General features: G+C 45.2%; 1 pseudogene; it reads right to left on the reverse strand.

Moving 5' to 3' along the window:
* The window catches only part of LOC108298948, a 10921-nt pseudogene extending 3535 nt beyond the window's left edge, over positions 1-7386 (reverse strand).
* Positions 7387-7504: the final 118 nt, after the last annotated feature.

Genomic DNA, 7504 nt, shown 5'->3' on the forward strand with positions numbered 1-7504 from the left:
GAGGCCATTAGTTCTTAGGCAGTCCTCCTAGGCTCTTCCACTGCTTTCGAATTATTTCCTCTCTCCTTTTCCTCACCTTCTGCTTCTCCAGCCCTTCTCTGCCCCATCATCCCTCACATCCTCCTCTTCCCTTACACCTGCCACCCTGTCACTCCTGAATTGTGGCACTAACACCGTGGCTCACTTCCTGCTCATGTCTGTTCTCCCCACAGTGCTCAGCCCTCCTGCTAATGTGACTCAGGTCATGTCATTTCTTCCCTTACAATGGTTGGATTCTGGTCTACCACTTTGCTATTTGTTTTCAATTTGTCTCATATCTCACAGTTTCTGTTCCTCCTTTGCTACTTTCTTATGTATCACGGGAACATTTTTTAGTTTATGGTTTTAATTCTCCTAGTGGCTTTTAGCTATGTTTCTTTACACTAATTTTTTATTGTTCTAAGAATGGAAACTCAATTCCTTGACTTTTCACAGTGAGGTTGAGGTAATGTTAAACTACATCCAGCAAAATAAAGGACACATGAAATGGTATAGTTTCATTTAACCTACCATTATGCTATTATTGTTGCATATATTACATCAATATACATTATATACTCAATGATACAGTATAATGTTTCTGTTTTAGAAAAGCAGTCATATGCCTCCAGGAAATTAAGAAAATGAGTGTGTATGTGATATGTGTGTGTGCATCATTTCTGTTGTTAATTGTTCCTTTCTGTGTATCTGGGTCACCGTCTAGTATCATTTCCCTTCAGCCTGAAGAATTTCCTTTAAAATTATATGTAGTACAAGATGCTTAGGAAATGAATTTTATGGTTTTGATTATCTAAAAATGTCTTTACTTTTAGCCTTTTTCCCTGCACCCTCCCTTTTTTTTCTTATTAGGGAATTTACATATAACAAAAATTTATGAGTTTTAGCTGAGCTTTTTGGTGAATATTGGTAATTATTTGTAGTCATGTAACTACCATGCTGGACAGTAGAGAAAAACCACATGCAAAGAACGCCCTGCTAGGCTCCTCCACTGCTTTAGAGTCCTCTCCCCTGCTCCTTTTCCTCACCTCCTGCTTCCCCAGCCCTTCTTTCTGCCCCCTCATCCCTCAAACCTTCCTCTCTCCTTAGTTCCCACCGCCCAGTCACTCCAGAATTGTGGCCCTGTAGAGAACAGTTTCTTTTCCCTAAAAACTTTCTTTCTGTCCCTTTCTATTTAATCCTTTCCACCCTCACCCCTTCCCTTCATTCAACCACTGCTCTTCTTTCTGTCACTGCAGTAGTGAAATTCCTAAAATTTCATGGACATGCAATCATATGTGATGTAGTCCTTTGTTTGGTCTGTCACTCAGCATAACAATGTTCGAGATGATGTCATTCATTCATTTTTGTTGCTGAGCAGCTGCCCAGTATTGCTGGAATACCGGTTATTCACTGGTTTCTCTGTGTCCACTTGATAGAAATGTGGGAGGAAGGCAGCAAATCACACTGCCACGTGTGTACCTATGCAACAATCTTGCATGTTCTTCACATGTACCTCAAAACCTAAAATGCAATAAAATAAATAAATGGGAAAAAAAAAGAAATGTGGATTACTCCAGTTAGGGTGTGTCATTAATGAAGCCACTATAAATAACTGCTTACAAATGTGGCCTTATATTTTTATTTATTTTGGATAAATACATATTTGTGGGATTGCTGGGTCCTGTGGTAATGGATGGGTAGCTGTATAAGAAATTGCCAAACCGCTTTACAAATTGGCTGCAACATTTTTTGCATTCCCACCAGCAATATCAGACATTTCTATTTTTTCCATATTCTTGCCAGTATTTAGATTTATCATGTGTATTTTTAACTTTACCTATTCTAGGTGATGAGTGATGGTTTCTCATCATGGTTTTAACTTTCACTTCTTTGATGACTAGTATTGCTTGCTATCTCTTCATGTTCATCTCAGTGACTTCTTACGTGTATTTTATGAACTATTTTGCAAATTCAGTGATTCATTCCAGAGACTTTTTCAGAATTTCCTAGTGTTTTCTACATATGCAATGAAGCTGGTGACAAAAAAAAAGACATTTATTTATTTATTTCCTATCCATTGATCTTTTTCCTTTTAAAATTATGTTTCCTTGGTAGAGGTAAGGTCTCACCATCAGGCTGATCTCAGACTCCTGAACTCAAGTAATTCTCCCACATCAACCTCCGGAAATGTAGTGATTATAGGCATGAGCTACCATGCTCGGTTCTTCTGTTGGTCTTTTATTTCATTGTCATGCCATGTTGCACTGGTTAGGATGCCTGTTAGGTGTTTAAACAAGAATGATGAGAGCTCACCTATTTGTTTATGAGGAACTTAAACAAATTTACAAGAAAAAAAAAAGCCCCATTAAAAAGTGGGCAAAGGATATAAACGGAAACTTCTCAGAAGAAGACATTTATGTGGCCAAGAAACATATGAAAAAAAGCTCCACATCACTGATCGTTAGAGAAATGCAAAACAAACCACAATGAGATACCATCTCTCACCTGTCAGAATGGCAATTACTAAAAAGTCAAGAAGCAATAGATGCTGGCAAGTCTACGGAGAAATAGGAACACTTACACTGTTGGTGGGAATATAAACTAGTTCTGTTGTGGAAGAATTTCACCTGACAAGAAACCCAAACATCATTCAGAGGGTCAGAGGAACACAGTTTATTATGCCAGCGGGCCCAGACGGGTTTGCACCCAAAGGTCTGGCCCTGGCCTGGAATAGCACACAACTTTTACAGGTTGGGTGCAGGGGAGTAACTGAAGGTTTTAGGCAATGTGGCCGTTTCTCAAGGGACTTCCTAGTTAGCAAGCAGGAAGCGTGCATACAGAAGCAGATAGTGGTGGTTAGTCGGGCAATCAGGAGATTTTTCACAAACTTTCCACTTCCTTCCCCCTTTGATGCTCTTTTATGAACTATATGGAGCATTACCTTTATATTTCAGTTGAGTTTAGTGGCAGTTGGGCTGCTGTTTTCTTGACTACTGTGGCCTCGATGAAGCACTGGTGTGCACTGACTAGGCAGAGGCCTAAGGTGAGGGCCAGGAAAAGCGTTAGTACAGGCCCTAAGACAGGCAGGATCCACTGAGTACAAGTCCCAAGTCCTGGGGACCCCCAGAGGCTTTCTGACTCAGTATGTAGCCTTTGAATGAGATTCCTCAATTCCTTAACCTTTCCCGTGACAATTTCTGACTGATTTACATAGTAACAGCATTCTTCCTGCAAGAAGAGGCAGGTACCCACTTCTTCAGCCATAAGTCCAAGGCCCTGTGGTTTCACAGAACCATGGCTGCTAAGGGACTGGTTTTGTAAGGACATTAGGGAGTTGGCCACCCTTTCCATGTCCTCATTGAGTTCCCAGGACAGTTTATGAAAGAAGTGGGCTGAAGTGCTGATGCCTCCTATTCCAGCGCCTATCCCAGCTGCTATGCCAGTTCCTACCAGGAGGGGAAGCAATACAGCCTGTTTGGACTGGTAGTGGGGATTTAGAGCCATCTCAATTTCTTGGTCTGTGGCAACTGAGGTTTCTGGGATTAAGAATGCTCAGATACATACTCCGGTCCAATTTCTGTCTAAACAAGTATATGCCTGTCTACCACATAGGAAGAAGATACCCGGGGGTTGGGGGGCATGTTGGATCTCCGTGTGGAAGAGGTTAACAGTAGTAGTGTAAGGGAGGTTTGAGAGATTGCCGACTGGCAAGTTCCCTCTGGGACTTTGCACACAGGTGAGTCGGTTTCTACCTTCATGAGTACATTTTCGGCTACTGGTCCTAGCAGAGCCATTCGGCCGGCTTATGTCCAGGAGAGATTCCAACCATCAGGGACTGGAGTAGCCACAAATATTCCCTGTTGGAGGGGGAGACATAACCAACAAGGGTTAGTGAGATTAGTCTCCCCTTGTATATACTGATAACTTGTGTTTAGAATTCGAGTCAATTGGGCATCAGTTTCTAAGTGCTGTGTAAGCCTTCTGATTGCTGAGAGATTTACGCTTCTATAGGGCTCAGGTGTAGCCCTGGCTAGTTTAATAAGCTCATTCTTAACCTCTTGGATTTGTTTTGTTCAGGGCTGATCTTGAACCCCCAAGCCGTCTGACATCCCATAATAGGTGTAATAGGTCCAGCAGTGGTCCCGACCCCATCTGTGGTATCCCACAATTGGGCAATCAGATTTTTCCATTTTTTCTGTCCAATAGGTTTTTGAGTCTGGGCCTGTGCAGAGTTCAGGGCTGCCTCGCTGATAGCATGTAGCCTTCATATAGGAGTAGGGGGTGAAAATGCCTTTGATTTTGCGTGTTTTCGGGCATGATGGGTGTGAGTGAACCAGGATCCTGCAGGGAAGGAGGATGGGAAGGAGCAAGGCTGACGGCAGAGGCATCCATGTAGGATGGGTGTAGATAGGATGATTATTTAGACCATCCCCCCTTACTAAGTTTGTCATGAAGGCCATCATGAACAAAACAGAAAGTAACATTCTACACTAGGCATGGACAAGGAATGTCCTTCAAGGGACGGCAACAATGACAGCACAATAGCAGAACAGTAAGCACTGCCAGAATAGCACCAAGTACTAAAATTTCAGTCCACATCTGCTTATTCAGGGAAGACTCCTCAAGCTTCAGCTGTGCATTGACTAGTCAGCTTCCTGTTGTGTGACCAGAGCAGGGCTTGACAAGTCCTCAGGACTCAGCTCGTTGGAGTGTGATTTTCATAGGGTGCTGGGGGTCTGGATGTTTAGTCCACAGGTCTGACGATGTGTCCAGGTGGGCCCTTTTGGCTCTGGAATGGTGAAGCCAAGGAACGATTCCTGTAACTTTGAGAGCAATTGGAGTGACAAGGATTACAGTATGAGGCCCTGTCCAGACAGGTTGGAGGGGTTCCTTTTTCCAGTCCTTTACCCAGTGTTGGTCCCAGGTTGGAAGGGATGAACTTAATTGGCTAGGGAGATGGGTGCTTTCTCCATTACAAACTAGTTGACCTGGGCAGTATTTTCCCCAATGCCTGTAACTGAAATGATATGTCTATTTCTCCTAGCTGTCTGAGGTCTCCCGGTACTTTGCTGATTAAGGGTGGGGGGCTCCTGAAGACAATCTTGAAGGGTGAGTGGCTGGTGGGTCCTGGTGTGCACCATGACCGTAGCAGGGCTGGGGGAGCATGTCTACCCAGGAAGCCTGAGTCTCTTGGAAGAGCTTCACCAGCGTAGCCTTTAGGGTTCAATTTATGCACTCCATTTTCCCTGAACTTTGTGGCCTGTAGGCTGTATGAAGTTTCCACTTGATCTTGAGTGTGCTGGTGAGGGTTTGGATGATCTCTGCCATGAACACTGGCCCATTGTCACTGTATAAGGTGAGTGGAAACCCGTACCGGGGAACAATTTCTCCGAGTAAGATTTTCACTACCTCTTGGGCCCTTTCAGTTTTTGTCAGGAGTGCCTCCGCCCAACCTGTGTATGTGCATACAGGGACCAGTAGGACTTTGTACCCTTTACCGGGCTTGATTTCAGTGAAGTCCACCTCTATGTCTTCCAGGAGGTAGTCCCCACCCGTTGCATCCCTGGAATGGGTTTCAGTCGCTGTGTGGGGTTGTTCTTAGTACAGGTTAGGCACTGGTTGCTCACTGCAGCACAAAGTTTAGGGAGTGTGCAGTGTAGTAATATCTATTGAGTAGGGTTCCCAGGACAGTCTTGCCTAGGTGGGTGAGACTGTGGCACCGAGTAACGACAGTGTGAGCCAGGTTTTTGGGCACCACGTGTTTGTTGTCAGGGAGTAGCCACTATCCGTCTGTGCTCTATTTTGCCTCCTCCTGTTGCACCCATTTATTTTCCTTCTTGGAGTACTCTGGCTTTCCCAAATCCTCGAGGAGCCAAGGGGTGACTGTGAATAAGTGGGTGGGGATTTGCACTGGATCTTCCTGCCTTGCGGCTGCTTTAGCTTCTTGGTCAGCCGGCCGGTTTCCGTGGAGATGAGACCCGTTTCTCTTTGGTGGCCCTTACAATGCATAATGGTTACCTCTTTGGGCTTCCAAATTGCTTCTAGCAATTTGAGGATTTCTTCCTTGTTTTTGATTTCCTTTCCCCCTGCTGTCAGCAGTCCTCTTTCCTTGTATATTGTCCTGTGTATGTGAACGGTTGCAAAGGCATACTTGGCAGCAGTGTAGACATTGGCCACTTTATTTTCTGCATGACACAGGGCCTTGATAAGGGCATATAATTCCTCCCGTTGCATTGACGAGCCTTTTTGCAAGGTAGCCACCTCTATCACTTTGGTGGCAGTGGTGACTGCATATCCCATATAACTTTTTCCATTTTGGACGTAATTGCTCCCATGAGTGAAGAGGTTCAAATCTCCTTTTGAGATTGGAGAGTCTCTGAAGTCTGGCAGACTAGCAAAAACTTCATCCACCATTCCCTTACAGTCGTGGTCCAGAGCTCCTTCTTCCGTAGGCAGGAATGTGGCCAGGTTGAGGCCATGCACGGTTTCAATGGTGACCCATGGGTTCTCCCATAGCAGTCCTTGGTAGTGGGTTAGACGGGCATTTAAGAGCCATAGGTGTCCCTGACTGTTTATGAGGGTGAACACCCAGTGGGGCAATTTGATATTAACAGTCTGGCCCAAGGTTAGCTTGTCAGCTTCCTTCATCAGAATAACCATGGTGGCTAAGGCTCAGAGACAAGGGGGCCATCCTGATGCCACTGTATCTATTTAGACAGATATGCTACTGGTCTCTGCCAAGGCCCAACAGTTTGGGTGAGGTCCACGAGTGCTATTTTGTTCTTCTCTTGGATGAATAAATTGAATTCCTGGGTAACATCTGGAAGTCCTAGCATCGGGGCACTGTGGAGCAGTGCTTTGATTTTCTGGTAAGCCATGTCTTGGTTATTACCCCACTCGAGGGGTCTATCTTCCAGCCCAGTTAGTGCCTCATAGAGGGGTCTCTCTATGTCCAAGAAGCTGGGGATCCATATGTGACAGAAGCCTGCTGCTCCCAGAAACTCCCAAAGTTTTCACTAGGTGTTGGGAGCAGGCATGGAGCAGATTAATTTTTTCCTCTCCGGTCCCAAGGACCAGGGGCCTTTGGTGATGACAAGCCCTAAGTACCACACCTGTTGTCTACAAATTTGAGCCTTTTCCCGTGAGACTTTGTATCCCGCCTCCATGAGGAGCTACAGCAGTGCCTTGGTTCCTTCCCAGCAGTCCTCCCATCTCCTGCTGGCATGGAGGAGGTCGTCCGAGTCCCACACCAGTGTGCAGTTGAGGTCCTCTCGCGGGAAGGCAGCTAGGTCTGTGGCAAGCACCTCACCGAACAGTGTGGGAGAGTTTTTGAAAGACAACGTCCAGATTAGTTGTGTCTTTCTTCATGTTTGGGGATCTTCCCTTTGGAAGGTGAAAAGTGGCTAGCTTTTTGATGCCAGTCATAGGCAGAAAAAGGCAACCTTCAAGTCCAAGCAAGTGAACCACTTGGCCTCAGAGGGGAGCT

This window comes from Cebus imitator, unplaced genomic scaffold (genome assembly GCF_001604975.1).
Source record: "Cebus imitator isolate Cc_AM_T3 unplaced genomic scaffold, Cebus_imitator-1.0 Scaffold1256, whole genome shotgun sequence".
NCBI classification, from domain to species: Eukaryota; Metazoa; Chordata; class Mammalia; order Primates; family Cebidae; genus Cebus; species Cebus imitator.